The 2,720-nt window shown below is 42.8% G+C and overlaps 1 pseudogene; it reads left to right on the top strand.

The window, feature by feature from the left end:
* The first annotated feature begins 1,885 nt into the window (after positions 1–1,885).
* LOC124803657 lies at positions 1,886–2,003 on the top strand (annotated as a pseudogene).
* The last annotated feature ends 717 nt before the right edge of the window (positions 2,004–2,720 follow it).

The following is a 2,720-nucleotide window of genomic DNA, read 5'->3' as shown; positions in this document are numbered from 1 at the left end:
GGTGTGTTAAAATAATGTAATATTATAATATATGTCTGTTTGTAAAAACAAAATTGCATGTAGAAAACTGGTTCATACTTAGGGATCTTGTATTGCTAAATAGAAAAGACGTAGGAAACCCCCTCTGCTACGGAAGGGGCGGTCAATCTGGGCGGCAAGAGAGGGAGTTAGTCAGTCAGTCAGTGGCCAGCAGTTCTGCAGTCAACACCGCAGATGCCAAGTGAGGCACTGAGATACTGAATTTATGATGGAATGGCCTCGGATGTGGTTCCGGCTGTAAAATGGTGCTCTCGCATTTGGGATGGCTCTAAAAATGACTAATACGTTGCCGAGAAGAATTAAATAGAGCATAAATCCGCTAGAAGTGAGACCAGATAGCCGCCACGTGATTGCCACCACTATTGCGTCACTGCTTCATCAACTTTAGAGATCAGATATGTACATCAGTGTGATCCTGTAAACCTGTGTGTGCTTTTGCAAGAAAATTCAAGTGTTGCAGAACTCGTGTTTGAAATTTGAAACTGTCCTCTTCATGATACCAAGTAGAATCCTTTCCTAAACGTGTTTAAGAACGAGTATCCTGTTTACGAAAGAACACTAACTTGTTTCTATTTAAATGAGCCTAAATTTCAGTTTCAAAGCACATAAAAGTTCCTACTTAAATCATTTCTTTCACAGATAAAAAGAGAGGCACGTTATTTCCGACTCCTTAAAAAGCGTTATTTTACTTTCAGTTGCTGCTACGCTGATTGTGCCAAAGTTTAGATTGAGCCAAAGTTTAGTACTAAAGAGTATAAATACTCATAGTTAAAATCACTCGCTTCTCAAGTAATGAAAAAGGCACATAATGCTAAACCTATTTGAAACTTTACTTTACCTTGAACGTATTTCTGAAGTAAATTAAGAGTATTGTAGGTGTATATTGCTATAAAGCATTGAAAGATAAATAATGTCAACTAGGGATGGAAGTCAGTACTAATGTGATGAAAATTGTTTCTGAAATGTGTGCATACTTGCTTATAAAGGAACGGACAGTTTAAGGGGGCCCCCACTTTAACCTTTGCTAGTAGGAGAAAGTTAATTTGAATATGGTTCTTGTTAATGAAATCTGGAACATTTCCCCTGTAGAGAGAAAATAAAATGTCTTAGTACAGTGTTAATTTATTGCATTTGGGATGTGTATGTGTTAGTCAAACTTGAACTCTTGTCAGGTGCGCTTAATCTCACGAGGCCTTTGAGAACATTTTGTGCTGAATAAATTAACGGTTGAGTTAGAAATTATAATTAACAGGAGCAAAGTCTCTTTTACATTTCTGTGATTGCTAACCTATGCTATTAATAGCTACTGCTATCCATTGTGCATTTCGCCTGGTAGTTGTGTCTGTTCATGGCACTTTACTAAGGCGAAATCTATGAAAGTCCCTTTTGCAAGGATATATTTAAATCCATTGAAAATAATGTTTTCGCGGTATTGTGCCTAATTAGGTTGGCGACCGTTTATTGTTTCATTTAAGGGAACTTTATTGCTTTCTTTTCTTTCAAAATTAAAGTCTTTCTGTTTTCCTCTAATTGCCATAGTACGAAATTCAGGTTCGATACCCTCTGTCCCTTAGGTTAACACACGGACAACTTCAAAATTCCTCCCAAAGGGTAACGCTATACAGAAGGTTTATGTCATTTTTTGGCGTTTAACATTCCGCGGTTGCGTTATACTAGGCTTCCCTGTGATAGGACGAGAAGTTCGGTTATCAGGGAATTTGAAAGTTCTTTAACGCGCCATTAGCATTATAAACTTGCAAGGCTCTGCCACGAGTGCCTAGTTAGAAACAACATCTGATGTGATACGTATGATGGCTTTTTAACGGTGTTGTAAGTAACACCCTTTGGCAACGGCCTTGCCGCAGTGGATACACCGGTTCCCGTGAGATCATCGAAGTTAGGCGCTGTCGGGCGTGGTCGGCACTTGGATGGGTGACCATCCGGGCCGCCATGTGCTGTTGCCATTTTTCGGGGTGCACTCAGCCTCGTGATGCCAACTGAGGAGCTACTCGACCGAATAATTGCGGCTGCGGTCAAAGAAAACCATCATAACGACGGGGAGAGCAGTGTACTGACCACACGCCCCTCCTATCCGCATCCTCATCTGAGAATGACACGGCGGTCGGATGGTCACGATGGGCCACTTGTGGCCTGAAGACGGAGTGCTTCTTCTTCTGTAAGTAACATCCTTTACACTGAATTTTTCATTGCAGCCGTCGTTTATCCCTATCAGAAATAAATAAATAAATGTCTTCTGACAGCCGGCCGCGGTGGCCGTGCGGTTCTGACGCTGCCGTCTGGAACCGCGGGACTGCTACGGTCGCAGGTTCGAATCCTGCCTCGGGCATGGGTGTGTGTGATGTCCTTAGGTTAGTTAGGTTTAAGTAGTTCTAGGGGACTTATGACCTGAGATGTTGGGTCCCATAGTGCTCAGAGCCATTTGAACCATTTTTTGTCTTCTGACAAGGGCCTCTCGCCGAGTAGACGTTCGCCGGATGCAAGTATTTCGATTTGATGCCACTTCGGCGACTTTCGCGTCGATGGGGATGAAATGATGATGATTAGGACAACACAACACCCAGCCCCTGAGCAGACAAAATCTCCGACCGAGCTGTGACTCGAACCCAGGCCCTTAGGATTGACATTCTGTCGCGCTGACCTCTCAGCTACCGGGGGCGGAC

This window comes from Schistocerca piceifrons, chromosome 6 (genome assembly GCF_021461385.2).
Source record: "Schistocerca piceifrons isolate TAMUIC-IGC-003096 chromosome 6, iqSchPice1.1, whole genome shotgun sequence".
Classification (NCBI taxonomy): Eukaryota; Metazoa; Arthropoda; class Insecta; order Orthoptera; family Acrididae; genus Schistocerca; species Schistocerca piceifrons.
The sequence above is the reverse complement of the archived record's forward strand: the minus strand, read 5'-3'. Positions and strand labels throughout refer to the sequence as shown.